The sequence below is a fragment of the Neofelis nebulosa genome, chromosome 13 (genome assembly GCF_028018385.1).
Source record: "Neofelis nebulosa isolate mNeoNeb1 chromosome 13, mNeoNeb1.pri, whole genome shotgun sequence".
Lineage (NCBI taxonomy): Eukaryota > Metazoa > Chordata > Mammalia > Carnivora > Felidae > Neofelis > Neofelis nebulosa.
This window is the reverse complement of record NC_080794.1, coordinates 59,563,979-59,582,590: the sequence shown is the minus strand read 5'-3', so window position 1 is coordinate 59,582,590 and position 18,612 is coordinate 59,563,979. Positions and strand designations below refer to the sequence as shown.

Sequence of the window (18,612 nt, the reverse complement as noted above, 5' to 3'; positions counted from 1 at the left end):
CAGGACGTAAAGGGTTACTGGGACCGCGCACGCCGTGTTGCCAAAGACCCGCGGGCCCGCGCTCTCGGCTCACAATGCCGCGGGGCGGGGCGGCGGGGCCCTACTTCGCCTCCCATTGGCGCACACGCCCCTTCCTGTCACGGCCGGGCCGGGCCCCGCCCCCTGACCCCGCCCCCCGCCCCGGCGCTGCCGGAGTGGACGGTTCCAGACGCATGCTAATGAGGGGGCGGCCGCCTCAGCCCATTGGCCGGCCGCGAAGTGTCGGTGAAGTCAGCGGCGAGTCCCAGAAAAACAGAGCGGGGCCAACTGCAGCGTGTAGTGCGAGTGGGGCAGGACGCGCGCCGCCCGCCCGCCCGGAGACCCGCAAGGTAAGCCCGCGCCAGCCGCCCGCTCGCCCGCCCGCGCTCGCCCGACCGGCGGCGGCGGCGCCGGGGGCGTGCGGCGGCCCGGCCCCCGCGGGCGGTGCCTTTGTTCCGTGCTAGGAGGAGGCGCGTTTAAAGGGCCAGCTGTTGGAAGGACTTGGGGGACGCCCTCCCCCAGAGCATCCCCCGTGGTCACGGGGAAAACCGTGGTCCCCCTTGGCCGAACCCTCCTTTCCTGCTGGGTGGATCCTCAGTCTCTCAAGGAAAGTTCCCCAGGGTGCGGGGCTTCCCGGGATTCAGGTTTTGTTTTATTTTTTGTGGGTGGGGGTACGTGCGATCATGGCCTCTGCTAGGAGAGAACGTCCGCCTGCCTCAGGCTGGCTGCAATATGGGTGGGTGGAGGAGACATCAAAGCCCGGGTGGGTTTGCGCTGTAAAGTGAAACTACCGAGGAGGGGCTCCTCTGCAGCAGCCAGAGGAAGAAGGAGGGAGCGAGCGGCAGGATGGAGGCATCGCAGGTGTGTTCATTTATCAGCATCCCCCAGGAGGAGAGGGCGGCGGGAGGGGCGCTAGGACGATCCGTCTGGCCTAGGACCCGCCTGAATGAGCGGGTACGTGTGTGGGTCTGGGAACACCGTGCGTGCCCATCCGCCCATGCTCCTTCATTCCCCAGAGTGACTGGCAGCATCTTGCTAGGCAGCTTATCACCGACATGGACTGAAAGCCAACTCCTTTCTCCGAATTCCCCGGGCATCCCCGGCTCCCACCTGGCTGCTTTCCGATGTGGCTTCCTTGATACGCGGCAGCGCCATTCAAGATAGAGGGGGAAAGAGGCTTGAAGTCATTATGTACCGTTCATGGGGGAATATGCTGTCGAATTCTGCATCCCCGTGCATCCGCTGTCGTAAGATGGCTTTGAAATTCACCAGTGCATGCTTTCTTCAGGCAGACAGAATTTATTACGCTATTACATTGCTACATAAAAGCAGAAGGGATCCCACTGAGCGTGGCTCCTTTTATCCAGACCCTGGGTTTTCCCAGCATGTTCTGGCTGAGCCTTTGGATTTTTGTTTTAAACTGAGCGCTGGGATGCTCCTGTTGTCACAGGGCCGACCTGCTGAAATTGCCAGAATTGATTTCGCTGTCAATAGGAGGGAGGTTCATTTAGAGACATCATGGAACCTATCTAGCAGTCGGGCCTCTGACATCACCCCCCCGCCCCCGCCCCCGGCCACTTTTCTTCTCATAAGTGGAGGCCAGGGATGGCTTGTATGTCTCCACTCTGCTTGGTTTTCAAGCTCCTCTATTTAGATTCAATTGTGTGGTTTTGATTGGAGAGGTAGCTTGGTGGTGACTGAAGAGAAGGGGTGGATTAAAAGTGGGGTGGGCAGCAGATGGGGACAGCAGCTTCAATGACAGAAAGCACATGCTGGACATTTGGAGACTCCAGATCTACAGCCCTTAGAGACAGGTGAGCTAGATGGCTGTCTACCCACAAGAGGGTGTGTGTGTGTGTGTGTGTGTGTGTGTGTGTGTGTGTGTTGGCTTGAGGGAGGGGTGGGGGAAGAGGATGCTGCCAGCAGTTTTCTGCCCCACCCTCTTGATGCTGCCTTAAATAGCTCCTTGCCAGCCATGCTCTGCTGTCTCAGGCTCTTGGCCTAAGGGGATGGCAGGGAAGGGTGGGTCTGTTGGCACCTTTGCTGAGGGCACTGTTAGAGGGGACAGTTAGGAAAAGGGTAGCTGTCCTGGGGTTGCAGAGAGCTCATTTCTCAGCTGGAGGGTCCAGAGTTGAACTGTCACTGGTGGCTTCCCAGCAGGGAATTAGCAACTGAAAAGAAATGCTTTCTACCCTGTGGGGCAAAGAGATGGGAGGATATTGTCATCTTCCCTTCGACCCCACCCCCTGTTGGCCCCATCCTCCTCTGACCTGCTTTCTTTCTTTCTAGTTGGAGAGTTCCTGTGAACTTTTCTGAAGGGATTGGGAATAATGGGGGGTGAGGTAGGAGTTCTGGGAAAGGCCGAGCAGATGCTTCTTACTGGCAGAACAAAGGACTGTTCAGCTCTCCTCTCTTTTCCCCTCCCTAAAATAGAGTTGAATATAGATAGCATAGTCTGGGGTTTTCTTTGCAGAGTATGAATGGGCAGGGTTCTGGAAAGAAGGCTTTTATTAGGTAGCATTGGTAATGGCCATTCAAACTTAGCTCTGGACCCTTCCTTGGACATGGACATAGATTTGCTGTAGAGGGCACTCACTGGTAATTTAGGATTTAATCTGTCTCTGTAAAAGGAAACAGAAGGTTCCAAAAAGCTTTGGTGGAGAAGGTCTGGGCCAGAGGCAGGACAGCTGGCTTTGATCCTGGCCACTAACCTGGTTTGGGCTTTGGGCTAGTGGCTTCCACTCTCTGGGCCTGTGTCCTTGTTGGAAAAAAGTGGAAGCTCTGGAGAAGACCATTTCCAGGGGTTCCTGACAGCATTACTGTTCTTAGATTCACAAGTACAGTTTGTGAGGGCATTTTAAGATTCTATTCTGTTTGCTAAACTGATGTTAAACTCACAGTATTGCTCAATGGTATAAAAGAAGTATTCCACGACTTCGGTTTCTGATGGCTTCAGACTGGCCTTTTCCTTGATTAGTACAACTCAGAAGGTTTTTACTGTATGCAAATAATTAGAAGCTAGAACGGCCCTGAGTGAGAGGCACCCACCGTCTGAGTGGGTGGTTGGTTGGGGAGACTCGAATTGGCAGAATGCTAAGGAAGGGGAGTTTCTAGAATTCGTTCTCTTTTCCTGTGTGTGTTTCACTCACGGCTTTATTTATGGTTATACAGGTGAGTGTTCAGATATTTAGAGCATGAGCTTTGGAAGAAAACTCTGTGATTGCCAGGTTCCACCCCCCTCACTGAGGAATTTGAGAGATTAGGAAAGTTTGGTGATTTGTCCAAAGTCATACAGGTAGCAAGATGCAAAGCCAGGGCAGGAACCCAGGTGGGGTAGATTCTAGGTCCTGTATTCTAGATTTATCTCTTAAACTCCCTCCTCCTCTGAGATTCTAAAGTGGGATAGCCAAAAGTAAGGAGGAAATAGGGGCTGAAGAAGGGAGAGGTTGGGGGCAGGTCAGGTGGGGAAGGGGAAAACACAGACCCCACGCTTGGAGGAGAGAGGGATGATGCTGAAAAGGGAGCTGCCAGCTGTGATAACAGACTCCTGAGCCCCTGGAGTGAGGTAAGTGAGCAGAGGCTTGATGTAGACAGGGGTGGGAGTGGATGGACGAGAGGCCAGGCTGGGGTTAGGATCTCCTGTTGACCCGTAGACTGCAGAGTGTGGTAGAGGCTGCTTTGTTTTAGGGTCAGCTGAGGCCTTTGGAGCCACTCGGGCAGGTAGAACTTGAACATGTGGGAAGTCAGGTGTGCTGGTGGTGATGCTGGAGAATGCTGAGGTGGGACCCAGTTCTGCTGAAGTCCCAGGTTTTTTTGTTTTTGTTTTTGTTTTTTACGTGCAAAACTAAAAGTTTCCCGTGGAATTTCTTTTCAACTCAAGCAGCATTTTCTCCTCTTGCATCGGTGTTTTGTATGTTTTACGAGATAGTGTTTCATGTACTCCCTTTTCAGAGGCCAAACTTGGAGATGACTGATTCACTGAACTGTAGCTCACGTGAGGGGAGCTTCTGGCCTGGGATCTGAGCTAAGCCTCAGAATTTCAATGAGCAATTAAAGAGTTGTGAACAGTGGTTAACGGATCAGTAGCCATTCAAAAGCAAGCATGAAAGGTGATAATAGCCCAAGCCAACAACTGGCCTGTATGGTGTAGTTTACTTTGGCTGGTTCGTGGGGCCTACGAAGTGTCTCTGTAGATCTTTGGGTTGTTCCCTCTTTTGGAGTTTGGTTAGGTGTGTGGGTCTGTGTGTCTCTTTGTCATCCCATTCTGCCTTCCCCACATCTTCCTCCTCTATACATTTCTTTCTGTCTCCTCCCGTTGTGTCTTCTTACCCTCCTCCCCCATTCTTTCTTTACTGTCAAAAATGTAGCTTTGTAGTGTATTTTAGTGTATTTACTGTTATTAAAATTTAATCTTCTCTGTTCTTAATTTAAAATCAGTTGAGTTCATTCTTTTTGAATGTGCGGGTATGTGTTTTACACACAAAACAAACAAACCAAACCCAATTAAATTGCTTTTTACTCCTTTCTGTGTGGCCTTTCATTGATTTCTGCCTCCCCTTTCCTCCCTGACCCCCCTCCCCCTTTCTTCTGTGGTCAGTAGTGGCTCTTTATAGAAAAAAAATCCCCAGCTTAGTGTCATGTGGCTATTGTTTTTACAACAAAAACAGTTACAACAATAGAAAAAGTTTCCACCCCTGTGTTGTGGACACAAGGGACACCCTCTCCCAAGAGATGTGCCCTATTTCTTGACTTCCTTCCATGGAAAGAGTGTCTGCAATGTATTCTCCAACAGAGTCCTGTAGTGTAAAGGTTGGGGGTATTGATGACGAAGGTGGGGCTCTTGCCTGTGATTCTGGTAATGCTTAGAGTCGGAGAGGTGGGTGGGCTTATGGCCAAGAGAGTACATCTAAGAATTCATTGTGATGGTTTTTCCTTGTTTCCCTCAGCTGACCTACCCCGTCAGTGGCAGTACCTAGACCTCTTTGGAAAACAATGGGCTGCTTCTCAGCCTTCTGATTCATCTTGGTTGGGACCCAGGGGAGTGTAGGCACCCACTGACAGGTTGTGGGTATGAAGTCCCAGGTGCTTTGATGGATGCATGCTGTACAGCTTTAAAATTTTCTTCTGACTCAGATTAATTACAGAGAAGATGGAGTTTTAGCACTCAGTGGTCAGCAGGTAGTGTAGCGTCTAACGCCGGCCTTGCAAGCAAGAAGTTGCCTTGAAATCTCTAGTTAATATGTTAAAAATTCATATGCGTTTTGTATTCTACTCTGTAATATGTCTGTGTTGGTTTTAGTATAAAAGTATTTGAAATGCTTTACTCTTGAGTACAACTGATGGTCCAGGAAAATGCTGTTTTTCTTGAGCCTTCACTTGTCCGTGCCCACTTTATTTTTAGTATTATTTTTTTAAGTTTATTTATTCATTTTGAGAGAGAGAGAGGCAGGCAGAGAGAGAATCCCAAGCAGGCTCCTTGCTCAGCACCAAGCATGACATGGGGCTCGATCTCATGACTGTGAGATCGTGACCTGAGCCGATATCAAGCAAGAGTCAGATACTTAACCCACTGAGCCACCCAGATATGCACCCATGCACATTTTAATTATGCACAGCAGGTCCTGTACCCCAGCTGAAGAAGCCAGCAGTGGGGCGCAGGCATCAAACCTGTTGAGAGCTGCCCACCCCAGCCCTCCTTGCTGGCTCTGCCAGACCCACTGGATGTTCCAGTCGTTCAGACCTCATCCATGTCCCGAAAGACCAGGTTCTCTCTCACACCAGGGCGTGTTCCCTCACCAGAAGGCCTTTTTTCCCCTTTGCCTGACTGACTCCTTGGTCTCCTTGAATTCAGACTCTCCTCACATCTGAAAGAGGTGTGGTTTTTTTTTTTTTTTTTTTTTTTTCCTGTGTTCAGCAGTAGCTGGTTCCTGTCTGTCTTTTCTACCAGATTGTGAGATCTGGCAAGAAAGAATCTGTGTTTCATCTCTCTTTAAATTCAATTTTAATTTACATCAAAGTCGTATACGTATTCACATATATAGTTTTAAAAGTCAAGTAACATTGCAATGTTAATGAAACGCTGTGTCACCCCTCCTCATACCAGGATTACTCTCCAGAGTCAGTCACTGAATGTGATTTCCTATTGCTGCAGTACCAAATTACCACCAACATAGTGGCTTGAAGCAAAGTAAATTTCTATTATGGTTGCATTCGTTAGAAGTCTGAAGAGGTTCTCACTGGGCTAAAGTAAAGGTGGTAGCAGGGCTGCATTACCTTCTGGGAAGAATCTGTTTCCTTGCTTGCGTCTTCCAGCTTCTAGAAGCTGCCTGCATTCCTTGGCTCCTGGCCCCCTTCCTCTGCCCTCAGAGCCAGCAGTGGCTAGTTGAGTCCTTTTCCCGTTGTATCACTCTGAACACCTCACCATCTTCCTCGGCCTCCCTTCTTCCTCCCTCTTCCACTTTTAAGGACACTTGTGATTACTTTGGGCACACCTGGTGATCTAGGGTGATCTAGGGTGATCTCCTTACTTTAAATTCACTTGATTAGCAACCTGAATTCCATTCCCCTTTGCCATGTAACGTGTTTATAGGCTTGGGGATTAGGATATGAACATCTTCATCTTTGAGGGGCCATTATTCTGTTCACTGTAGTCACTTCCACCCCTTTTAACTGTTTCTCTTGATATTGCTATTATATTTGTAAGTTCCTGCTTACAGTGCTGTTTCCTGATTGTTCAGTTTGGATGTTATTCCTTGATGTCCTACCATGGATTATAGGATCCCTTATTCCCCTCATCTCCCCTCCTGTCCCTTCCCCACACACATCCCTTCCCTTCCATCTTGTTTTCCTGATGTGGTTACATCACAGTTTGGGGTTACATTGATAGTCAGTGCTTCAGTTATTTTGGCCATGTAAATAGTGTTCATGGCTGAGTCATGTAGTTCTGCTATAATGATATTTCCTTTCTTGTACATCTTTTTTTGTTGTTGTTAATAATTGCCTTGTTTTTTCTACTTAGTTTTATGTGTACTTATTGCTAATTATCAAAGAGTCTCTGACAGCATTTCAGAGCATCTATTTTTTTTTTTTTTATAACCTATGTTCCTTTTTCATTTTATTACAGTTTTTCCCCTTGGAGACCTCCCTCCCAGAGGCCTCCATCCCTCTCCTCTTTTCTGGGTTGATTGACCTCTAGGCCTGTGATATGACTCATTCTGGGGGCTCCTTCACCTTGTCCTGGGCAGGATCCTATGTTTCCTCTTTCTTGGTTTATTCCTCCAGGAGGTTCTAAGAGAGGGTCTGTGGAAGTTGATCACTTCAAACTTGCATGTCTGAAATATCCTTGTTCAATATTTACACTTGATTGGTGGTTTGATTTGTCTAGAATTTTAGGTTGAAAGCCATTGTCTCTTAGAGTTTTGAAAGCATTGCCCCTCTGTCTTCTAGGTTCCAGTATTAATGGCAAGAATTCAGATGGCCATTCTGATTCTTGATTACTTATGAGCAACCTGCTTTTTTCTCACTGAAAGTCTTAAATGTAAATTTTCTTGCTTTAAAAATTATTGTGCTGGGTCCTTGGTGTGCTGTTTTGATCTGAAGACTCACATTCTTCAGTCCTGGGAGATATTCTTATATTTTTCTTTGATAATTTCCTTTCTTCTTTTGTCTTTGGAACTCTTCTATTGGTTGGATATGGGACGTCCTGGGTTGAGTTTACAATTTTTAAATCTTTTATTTCCTGTTTTTCATTTTATTTTTTACCTTTTTTTTAGTTTTTTAATTTATTTTGAGAGAGAAAGCACACGTGCATGTGTGCATGTGTGCATGTGGTGGGAGGAGGGGCAGAGGGAGAGAGAGAGAATCCCAAGAAGGCTCCATGCACAGCAGGGAGCCCAGCATGGGGCTTGATCCCACAAACTATGAGATCATGACCTGAGGTGAAATCAAGAGCCAGATGCTTAACTAACTGAGCCACCCAGGTGCCCGTATTTTACTTTTTGAGAGACATCTTCAGCTTTTCCTTAACTCTTTTGAATTTTTAAATTTTGTTTTCGTGGTTTTGCATGAAACACACTTCCGTGTTTACTTTCTAGAACTCCCTAGTTACTTCTCTAGTGGTCATTTTTTTTTTTTAATAGCATCTTGTTTCATAGGTGCAATAAATTCACTTATGTTGGGTTTTGTGTGTGTGTGTGTTTTTTTTTAAAATTCTTTTTATGTTTATTTATTTTTGAGAGCTAGAGACACAGAGCATGAGCGGGGGTGGGATAGAGAGAGAGGGAGACACAGAATCCGAAGCGGGCTCCAGGCTCTGAGCTGTCAGCACAGAACCCAACGTGGGGCTTAAGCCCATGAACTGCGAGATCATGACCTGAGCCAAAGTCAGACACTTAACCGACTGAGCCACCCAGGTGCCCCAGGTTTTTGTTTTTTTAGTTTGTTTTGTTTTGTTCTGTTTGGTGTTTTTCTGTTGTTTCCTGCTTTGTCTTTGTTTCCTCCAAGCCCCTTTTCCTGCTTGTTTTGGTTACTGAATTTCCCATAGGAGCCTTCCCTGTCCATTTATATTTTAAGAGTGAATACTAAAATGCTGATTGGGCATCTGTGTGACAAGGAAGGAGGCTTAACTTCCTTGTAGCGTTCCAGAAGAGAGCCTGCTTTTTTCCTGCTGGTGACACCTAAATGTCAGTGCCTATAGATCTTTTCTGTGGGGATGTTGGGTTTTCCTGGAGAAGAATGTTGCCTGGGGGTTTAATAGCCTGGTTGTCCTGCATTCTGGGAGCCTTGATGGCAAAGGAGGCTGGGTACCCTGTTTGGTATGCAGACTTTCACTCCCTCTGTCCTTTTCTGAAGGTTGCCCCCTTCTCTGCCTTCCTCTCTCAGCTATTCCCCTCCCTCAGCTGTGTCTGAATCAGAGTCTCTCTTGTAGTTTGCCTAAACAGTGAATCTCTACCTTTTTCCTGAGGGAGGGAAATCAGACTGAGCAGATTGCAGGCAGGGAGACCCTGGGCTGGAATCGCTCCTTGAACAACTTTTAGCAGAGTCTCTTTTTAGCCCCTGTCCCCTCCCCTCTCAGTCCTTGGTGCCTCCAATTCCTGAGGCTTCTCCTGTTTCTGTGGCATTAGTCCCCTCTTGTTTAGTGGTTTCTTCCCCTGCTTGCACTTAGCAGAGCAGAAACCTGAATCAGCTACTGCATGGTGGTCAGCTCTCTGTCTTCCAGAGTTTTGTTGATGTATCTTGTCTGCTGTTGTTTCCTTTCCATTAAAAATCAAATTTTTCTGGTGGGGTTCTGGGAGACAGCAGGGATAAATATGGGTGTTTTAATCCTCTGATTTGACCAGAAGTTTCGTCTCTTTATCCAAGCCCTTAAACTGGTACCTGATATATCGTATATTCCCAAGAAATGTTTGTTAACTGATTGAACACGTGTTTCTAAGATGGTATGGCTACTGTTAGTCGTGAGATTTCAAGAGAGTCCCAAACATACAATCTTACAAAGATAAATCCGTTGTTTATTCTGAGGTAGACGTAGTAACTGGCAACAGATCCTGCCATTCTCCCTGTGCCGTGTAGGGTAGGGAGCACCATGAGACAGCGTTGTAGGCTTTTGGGCTAGAGAGCGACGAGACTCAGATGCTGTCTCTAGGCTTATCACTAATGACCTGAGTCGCCTTTAGAAGTCACTTAACCTGTCTGGGTCTTGGTTTCCCCAGCCTTAAAATGAGCTATCGGTCAAGATTTGATTCCATTCACTGCGCTGAATACCTGCTGTGTCAACGCATGGTGCTAAGATCCTTCCAGGTATGTCTTCTAAGGCAGCCAGGTCAGTGTTTTGTATATACATCCGTTATGACATTTGTCACACTGGATTGACTGTGTTTGGCTTATACGTCTTTATCCTGATGGTAGTTCGGTGCCTTGCACAGTCCGTACTCTGCAAACTTGACCTCTCAATCTTTGTAGACTGGGCTCCTTGTGAGGGCCACATCGTAGTCCTCTTTGTGTCTGATATCATCCTTGGTGCATAGCAGGTGTATGGTACACGTTAGGCTTTTCCACTTAGTGTACATCAAGGACATAAGAAAATGTGAGTCGCTCTGCCAGAGTTCCCAGACCCTGCTTGGAGAACGAGGCCTCACTTTTTGGGAGTCCAGCTGCACACTCCTTGACTCACTTTTGGAGCAGGGGGCTCAGATGTCAAGTGCAATGATGGTAGAGTCAGCAGCCATAGCAGTTCTGTACCACAGCCTTGACACTAGAGGATTGTTTCCTCCAAGTAGATCACAGTCACGTATTTGTTTAATCAGCCTCATACTGTTACGAGTTGAGATCAGATCCATCTTAACTAAGAAAGTGAATTACACACCTAATCCTGTGTTTGTAGTGCTTACAAATACTTAAGTGCTTTTTCATCATTTATTTTGGTTTTCCTAAACCTGTGAGCTAATGTGCCAAGACTCATAAGTTGAAATTTTAGGGAGATAAATTTGGCTTGATAGAAGCACTTTCTATCACGAGAGCCATTCCTTGCTGTACTGCATTTGGGAAGCCCTGGGCTCCTTATCAAGCCAAGGTTGGATGTCTGTTGACCAGGGAACCTGGAAAGTCAATCCCTGGGCAGGAGATGAAGTCGTATTAGAACACCTAAAAAGTTCTTTGCTTTTTTTTTTTTAAATTTTTTTTTTAATGTTTATTTATTTATTTTTGGGACAGAGAGAGACATAGCATGAACGGGGGAGGGGCAGAGAGAGAGGGAGACACAGAATCGGAAACAGGCTCCAGGCTCCGAGCCATCAGCCCAGAGCCTGACGCGGGGCTCGAACTCACGGACCGCGAGATCGTGACCTGGCTGAAGTCGGACGCTTAACCGACTGCGCCACCCAGGCGCCTCAAAAGTTCTTTGCTTTTGAGTTGTTCAACAAAGAATCACTGAGCACCAGCCACAGACCGGGGTCTGTGCTGGGCTCTGGAAATACAGCGGTGACCACAGAGAACCAGCAGCTGCCTTCGTAGAATTTGTAGACTACAGCTGAACTGTCTAGTGTGGTAGCCACTAGCCATATATGGCTACCTATGTTTAAATTAATTAAAATAAAATACAGTTTAAAATTCAGTTTCTTGGGGTGCCTGGCTGGCTCAGTCAGCGGAGTACATGACTCTTGATCTCAGGATTGTGAGTTTGAGCCCCATGCTGGGTGCAGAGATTACTTTAAAAAAAAAATCTTTAAAAATAAAAGAAAATTGAGTTTCTCATTCACAGAAGCCCCATTTCCAGTGCTCAGTAGACACACATGATTAGTGGCTGCCTTGTGGACAGCATAGATACGGTATGTTCCCTTCACCTCAAGAGGTTCTCTTAGGCAGCTTGTGCTGGCCTGCAGAGCTAAGATTCTGTGTTTTTAGACCGTCTGCGATTAGCCTTGTTTCACAGTTGGGACAGCTGATGCACAGAAAAGCTGTTTGTTTAAGGTCCTGTAGCGGGATGGGCCTGAGCTGGGAACAGATCTCTTCTCTTGGAGCGTGGCTCTTCTTGCTGGGAAGTGAGGTGGGGAGTGGACTGTCTGAGGGCGTGGTCTCTGCGCTCAGGCTGCCTGAGCTCACATCCTGGCTCTGTCGCTTCCTAGAGCAAGTTACTAATCTGTGCCTCAGGTGCCTTGCCTGTAAAATGGAGAAAGTACCTACCTCATGGCATTGTGGGTGATCCAATAATGCAAATCTTTAGAACTGTGCCTGACACGTTCTGCTTGCTATGTTGAGAATGAGAAGGTGGATAGAAGTTATTGGCGGAGTCAAGGAAGCATTTTCTTTTTTTAAATTTATGTTGTTTTATTATTATTGTTATTTTTTAATGTTTATTTATTTTTGAGAGAGAGCACGCACATGTGAGCTGGGGAGGGGCAGAGAGAGAGGGGAAACAGAGGATCTGAAGCAGGTTCTGCACTGACAGCAGCGAGCCTGATGTGGGGCTCGATCTCACGAACCATGAGATCGTGACTTGAGCTGAAGTCGGACGCTCAACTGACTGAGCCACCCAGACACCCCTCAAGGAGACATTTTCAAACGGGAGACCGAAAAGTGGAAGAAAGAACATTGGCAGGCGGGGCTGTGTTTGCAGAGTTGACCAACCACCTGGAGAGGGACACAGAACTGAATGTTTCTAAGCCACGAGCTGCTCTGGGCATGAGAGCTGATATAAAAATGCCAGCATGTTGACGAAGCCCTCTGAGTCCCAGTTCTCATCGCTGGCTTTTGAACAAGGATCCCTTTGATGTCCCTTTCCTCCTGGTCTGCTTCTACCCATGGTCCTTTCTCCTGTCCCCAAACATTGCTTCTCCCCCTACTGTATTTCTACCTCAGAGGGGTGAAGTTGCAGACATTTGCCATCATCCCCATGGAGCAGGGAGATGTGCCAGAGGCAGAGAGAAGGGACAGATCCTGGGTAATTTGGCGGTTGGATCCTGGCTTTTCTTTGAGGTTTCTGTCGCTTGGCGATTTGCTCACTCTTTCAAGCAGGTCCATCTGGTGTGGCATGGTGCGGCTCCAAGTGCCCTGTTTTGCTGAATGAGGAGAAAGAGAGCTCTGATGCTAGCCCCAGGGCTGGGAGGGTGCCCCATTTCATAGGTGCATCCCTGCTTGCACGTGGAACTTTAAATGCTTTAATAGCCACGGACTCATTTCATCCTTTGAACAGGTATTGGTGAACATGTAGACATGGCCCCTGCCCTCCTTGTGTGTATGTGTGGGGGGGGTTGGTTCCTCCTCAACACCAGGAGCTCAGGGCCCTTGTCTTCCCCAGCAGGTATTCGGCAGTTTGTTTCGGTTTTGAAGTAGGAAAGTTTTAGTGTGACGGAGTGCATGGGCGTGGGGGTTGTGACCGTGCTCTAGACGTGCATGTCCCACATAGCATCTCACTTCACCCAAGCGAGGCACATAGGGCAGGTAGTAGAGCAGGGCCGGTGACAGACCTGGAGTCAGGTGGCCAGTGATGGTGGACCCAGGACTGACCTGTGTGGAGACTGTTCCTGGCCACCTGGATTCTCAACGTGGCGTAAACGTGCTGCCTGAGGACCAATGATCAGGGGTACTGAGTACTTGTGCCTTAACCTGTAAGACTGGTTCTGCCAATCTCCTTCTTGTTTGTGCCTCCACCATTCATGGATGATGTTCTAGCTCAGAGCCGCTGTGACAGGAATGGGTGCCTAGAAGATCCCAGAATTGTCCTCGTGTCAATGCGCAAACTCATACTCATTTTTATCATGCCTTATGCATCGATTATTAACAGCAGATTGTAGGCCAGCCTTGGAATTTTGTTTCCCAGTGTCAAGGGTCACAAGGACATATCTTTTGAAATCCAAACAGTTTCCCTTTGTGTGGAGCCTGGCGGCTGTGCCTAGGAGCAGTTTCCTAGGCTGACGCGTAAATAGATAATTCATTTGCAGATTGCTTTTCTCCATGTAGGGTTTGTCTTTAGTGGGGGCAGAGCCAGTGTTGGGTGACTGCTTCCTGTGAGCACAGAATGATGGTCAGGGGTTGTAGCTATTTATGATAAATCGAGGGGGACAATGTAAACATTTTCGTGTTATGTTGATGTTTGGGAGTTTTTCCCAGGCTGCTGTAACATATACACTGCCGCCCCTTCTGTGCTTGCGCCTCTTTTTATAGACGGTGCGCACAGCAGCCTGGAGATAGGAGAGGTTCCTGCAGCCAGTGGGGAGGTGAGACAGGCCAGAACTGGAGCTAGGAGCTCTGTCACTGCCCCGGGGGTCTGGGCAGTGCGCTTGAGAGCAGGCCAGGGATCTGGATAGAGAAGCCAAGGCAAAAGTAGGAACTGGGCTGCTTTAAGCAGGACAAAATGAATAGTGTCTCCCGAGAAAGAAAACTCAACCAGGGATGGAAAATAGAGTAGCTGGAGAGAGCTGGGACTCGGGAGGGCCGAGGGCCTAAGCAGGGCTGGATGGTGGCTGCTGACAGGTTGCCAGGCCTGCGAGCCTGGGCCAAGACAGTCTCAGGCCTTTTAAGATGGTTTTGTGTTTGCTTTGTGGGACCTTTATGTTGAATATGGTGCATTACTGAGCCAACACTGGCAGGTGTGAGGGGGCAAGGCCCCCCAGGAACTGGGAAATGTTAGTCATGTCTGAGCGCTGATAGAAGATATGGCTCCTCTTGAAGACAGCTGCAGGAGGAGGCCCCACAGCCCGCCAGCCTACATTACAATCTACGGTCTTGGTTTTGTCTTGAATTATTAAGGTCGTGGGCTATTTCAACACTCACCTGAAGCATCGTTGTGAATAATTTTCCCTTCCTGGGGTCAAAGGAGCTCCAGTAGAGAAGGGGTTTTATGGCTGTGGTTCTGGATTCCCCAGGTTGTTCCCTCCAGGAAAATATACTGGGGCGGCCAGGAAATCCAGAGGTTACCCTTGATGACAGTGTGTGCACCTCCTTGGGCTGTCTTGCAGATTGGTATTTTTTCTGGGTGTTCCTTTCCATTGTAGCAAGAAAGAAACAGTGCTGTTAGAAGATGTAAAATATTTAACACTCTCTTTAAAAAATTAAACTGCCTAGGAGTCTTTGATTGGTGGTGTCCATGGCAACATGCATGGTTTTCAAGAGTGTCTTCCTAGGGCTTTGGGGCTCCTCAGAAGGGGCGGGGACCCCACTGCTGGCAGGACCGACTGGGAGGCCTACACCACCTGCCTGCTTGGCCCAGAGGCTGGACAGTATTGGGACTGAGCAACCCCTTCAGAGATTGGTAGCTAGGGTCTGTTTTGATAAGTAGGGAGGAGTAATGGGGAAGAGAACTCGCCATCCTTTGGGGGCTCATTCATTCATTTTGTTTTATTGGCCTGTTAGTCCCTGGCACTTACGCTTCTCCATCCAGCCTTCGGACTTCTGCCTGTGCAATTTTCTTTGCCTGGAGTGTTCTTTCCTCCCTTTGCCTAGGTAGCTCTGGTCATCCTCAGATGTCACCTGCAGGAGCATGTTGCTGGGGAAGCCTTCTGCAGTCCTCTGGAGCAGGTTAAAGCTTCCTGTTGGAGGCTTTCATGATTCAGTGGTTCTGGACAGAACATTCTTCACAGCATCTGTCTCGGCTGCTTTGTTAGACTTGTTTGGAAAATCATTGTTTGTATGCCCACCCCTCCCCCCCCCCCCCCCACCCCCTGCCCCAGAAGTCTGTAGGATCTATGATGACAGTGGCCAGGGCTGTTTCTCATCTACATTTTGTCCCCAGAGCCCAGCATGTGCCTGGCCCACAGAAGGGGCTCACTTTCTGAGTGTCAGTTAATTCATTTACGAAGTTTTGGGTTCTGTAGCAGATTCTGGGAATACAAAGAGAACAAAACACCCCTGCTGTCCTCACGTTGTTCCTAATCTAGAGCAGTGGGTGAGCTCTCAAGAGATCGATTGAGTGGCAGGAAGAAAACATCAGTTAAAGTTCTATTTATTCTTCAATTCAAATATAAGAAAGATGTAGCTTTCCTATTTATAGTAGTACAGATTTTATAATTAACTTATAAGTAAATATGCTCAAAGCTATTTTACTAACAGGAAAGTGTGATCAAAAAGCTTGGTGGCCACTGGTCTGAAGGGAGAGGTAGGCACATGAAAGGGTTTTTGTGCCCAGGTGTGATAAACACTAAATTAGGGCAAGTACCAGCTGCAGTGGAGGCCACCGTGGAGGTGGGGGGAGCTGGAAGAGAAGGGCATTCCTGATAAAGGCAGGGGCACCAGAACATGCAAAGGGTGGCATGAGAAGGCTTAGTGTAGTGGCAGAGGTCAATACTTTAATAAGGTGGGAATATAAGGTGGGGGGAGGGTCTGCTAGATGCCCCTACTGGTTTGGGGAGGGACTGAGGATTGCGAATACCAAGATGGAAGAGATAGGGCCCCTGCCTGCAGGGTGGACTTAGGGAGAGAAGTGTGCACACGTACCCCAAGGGAAGAGAGTCCAGTGAGAGCCTGGATTCAGAGAAGGTGGGTATTTGGGTCCAGGGGGATCATGCTTTCAAAGTCCACTGTGCCCAAACACGCACCCCCCTCTTCATTGCAGAAGGGCGGGGGGGGGGGGGGCTGGCAACTGACTTCAAGCCCCTTTCAAAGCCCATCTCAGGGTTAGGCTCTCCATGAAGTTCTCCTTCATCTCCTCCTACCCAGTGAGATTTTTTTACCTTAATGTGATTCAGACACCTCCATGGGCTATGTTTTCTGGGTTACAAAATTGTATATGAACAGAAAAATGATATATGGTATATATAAATATGCATATTTGATGTGTTTACTTACCTATGTAATCATACACACTTCTTTCTTTCTTTTCTTTTCTTTTCTTTTCTTTTCTTTTCTTTTCTTTTCTTTTCTTTTCTTTTCTTTTCTTTTCTTTTCTTTTCTTTTCTTTTCTTTTCTTTCTTTTCTTTCTTTTCTTTCTTTCTTTCTCTGAAGTCCCAGAGCTTGAAGTAATTATGTAATTAGAATCCACATAGAATGTGGTTAGATAAGGTGTAATTAAAGAGGAAAACCTAATTTTAAAAGAATGATAAGAGGTCATTTGATTCAGTCTGGGCCCAAATCCAGTCTTGGAAGAACAGTAAGAGGTCACTTGGATGTACAGAGCTTGGGGCCACCCAGGAGCCCAGACTGGCCAGAGAATTGGGCAGATTTTGTTTCGTTCAGTTCACTGTGAAAGCTATTCATTGAGCATCTTCTTGGTATAGGATATTGTAGGAGGCCTAGCCATGGGTAAGGAAAAGAAGGTCTGGATCTAGGGAGGACATGGGGGAGGCAGGGAGATTGGCTGGAGGACAACCAGGAGGTCCTAAGGTGAGCAGAGAGATGAAAACTCCTTTGCAGGGGGTGGGGGGGCAGGCAACAGCGGGAGGTTGGGGAAGGATTCACAGAGCAGGTGGCATTTAAGATGTGCTTGAAGGGTAAGAAGGGTTTTAAGAACAAGGACAAGGATTCTCTGGCACATTAGAGTCACTCAGATAATATTTGTGGAATGAATGCCAGGCTGAGGTTGGAGGTGGAAGGAACATGGCCAAGTTGGGTGGCCATTTGTGGTTTGGTGATGAGGTAAAGCCCATACAGCTCAGGCAGTAAGTACAGTGACAACACGAGGCTAAGAGGACACCAGGCTTAGGCCTTTAACTGTGTAGTGGTGACTGTGTGCAGAGGAATCAGAGACTGCTGTGGGCTTTGGAGGTCTGGGGAAGTGTCCTCATGGATGGGTCTTGGGCAGAGCCTAGAATGACCAATAGGATAGGGAAAAGGGGAGGAGGGAAGACTTGCTAAAGGAGGGGAGCAACGTGGTCAAAGGTCTAGGGAGGGAGCCAGGAGATCATCCGGGAGAGAGGGGAGGGTTGTATAAGGGAGCGGGGCAAAACCAGGTGGGCTGGAAGTGGGTGAACTAAGTTCCCAGGTGTGTTGGGCAGGAGAGCTTTGATCCAGTGGGACTAAGGGGTAGGTTGGTGGACAGGACATGGAAAAGGCATGTTGAAGGAAGAGGAATCTGGCTCTTGTGTGTAGAATGGGCTTCTGAGGAGTTCAGCCTAGGTCCTTGTCATGAGGTGATCAGGACCAGGCAGTGAGCCTGGGAGGGTGGGGCTGTCTGCAGGCCCTTATCACAAAGGGCTACCGGTCTTGGTGATAAGAGGATGAGAGAAATAAGGCAGGGGAGGAGGCAGAGGTGACTGCAAGCTTCCCAGCCTGGGAGAATCATGGTACCTAAGACAGGAGGAGGCACAGCTGGTGGGAAAGAGGGTGTGGGCAGAGGCCTGGTGTGTCCAGAGCCCAAAGACCCGTGTTCTAACCCAGCCCTGCCTCTGAACTGGGTGAGACCCTGGACCAATTCATTCATCTCCTGAGCTCCAGTTTTTGGTCAGTAGGCGTTTCTGCCATATGATTCAAGCTCATAGAGACTGGAGTCATCACAGTCCTAGGACTTGGGCAAAGAGAAGGTCTGGGCTGGAGATTTGTAAGGCCTTCCGATGGAGGGGAGAGAAGAAACCACATAATCTTCTTCCTTGTTTTGCTGGAGTGAGTAGGCAGAGAGCAATAGGGAGGGACTCTTGGTGGCCAAGTTGGATGAGGAGTTGCGGGGGAGAGAATGCTGTCCCGACTCATCCTGCCCATCTCAAGGTGGTTATGAGACTCTGTCATAATGAGTGTGTAAGCTTTAAGCCTACACAGATGTTGCGGTCAGTTCTCCGTTCTGGGGTGGAGCAGGGGAGGGGTTAATCTTCCTGAACTTGCAGAAAGGAAATTCTCAGGGCAGGGAACTTCTTCCCCTTCTCCCCTCCCCAAGCCAGTCTTTGGGAAACTTATGGCCTTGGACCTTTAGAAACAGAGTCCATGCAGAGAAGGCTTCCTGGCAGAGGAGGACTTGAACAGAGCCCTACACAAAGCAGAGAAGGAAGGACTTTCCAGAAGAGGGGAATGACATGGAGTTACACAATTGAAAATAGAGTCTAGAAGGGAAGGGATATGTGTTTTGAATACCTAGTGTGTATACCAGCTCTGTACCAGCTGCTTTCCTGACGTTTGTCTTTACATCATTTCTGCCTCTATTATTATCCCATTTTACAGAGAAGGCAATGGTATTAA

At 48.0% G+C, this 18,612-nt stretch overlaps 1 protein-coding gene across 46 annotated transcripts in view; it reads left to right on the top strand.

The window, feature by feature from the left end:
* The first annotated feature begins 234 nt into the window (after positions 1-234).
* SORBS1 (sorbin and SH3 domain containing 1) overlaps positions 235-18,612 on the top strand; it is a 232,296-nt gene continuing 213,918 nt past the window's right edge. For 25 of the 46 annotated variants that reach the window (XM_058697256.1, XM_058697251.1, XM_058697242.1 and 22 more), the window contains exon 1: positions 235-368. The gene's annotated coding sequence lies outside the window, so the exon portion shown is untranslated. The remainder of the gene's footprint in view (positions 369-18,612) is intronic. The other 21 variants (XM_058697265.1, XM_058697262.1, XM_058697271.1 and 18 more) reach the window with 3 other exon arrangements.